Genomic DNA, 942 nt, shown 5'->3' with positions numbered 1-942 from the left:
GACTAAGATGTTCAGCTCCATCATCTTTCCGAGATTTGGGGTGCCTAGAGTGGTCATTAGCGATGGCGGAACACACTTCATCAACAAGACATTTCAGGGCCTGTTGAAGAAGAATGGGGTGAAACACCAGGTGGCTACCGCTTATCACCCACAGACTAGTGGACAGGTTGAAATTTCCAACAGGGAAGTCAAGAACATTCTACAGAAAACTGTCAATACCTCGCGCAAGGACTGGTCGCTTAAGCTGGACGATGCTCTCTGGACCTACAGAACAGCCTACAAAACGCCGCTAGGGACCACCCCTATCACCTGGTCTATGGTAAAGCTTGTCATCTTCCTGTCGAGCTCAAATACAAGGCTGCATGGGCGGTCAAGTTACTGAATTTCGACATCAAGCCAACAACTGAGAGGCGCATGATCCAAGTCCATGAGCTGGAAGAGATAAGGCACCTCGGGTTCCAGAATTTATAAGGAGAAGACCAAAGCCTACCATGACAAGCGAATCATTTCCAGCCGTTTCGAACCAAACGATAAGGTCTTGCTCTTCAACTCCAGACTTAGGTTGTTCCCAAACAAGCTGAAATCTAGATGGTCCGGACCCTTCACCATTAAGAAAGTCCGCCCTTACGGAGCTGTTGTGTTGCTGGACAGAAAGGGAGACGAGTTCGTCGTCAATGGTCAGCGCATCAAGCATTACCTTGCCGACTCCACTATCGCAGAGGGCGAAGAAATTCCCCTAAGCGATCCCCTATCAGCCTGATCGGCTGAGCCAAGTCAAGCTAATGACTTTAACTAAGCGCATGGTGGGAGGCAACCCACTGGTGAGTGTATATTTCTATAGTCTATTTTATTTCTTTTCAGATTTAGTTAGCAGGTCAAAAACAAGAAAAACCGAACACTTCAGTCATAATAACCGAAGGACTGTTCTTCTGGTGGAACAAC

The sequence above is a fragment of the Brassica oleracea genome, chromosome C6 (genome assembly GCF_000695525.1).
Source record: "Brassica oleracea var. oleracea cultivar TO1000 chromosome C6, BOL, whole genome shotgun sequence".
Taxonomy (NCBI): domain Eukaryota; kingdom Viridiplantae; phylum Streptophyta; class Magnoliopsida; order Brassicales; family Brassicaceae; genus Brassica; species Brassica oleracea.
Note: the sequence above shows the minus strand (reverse complement) of the source record.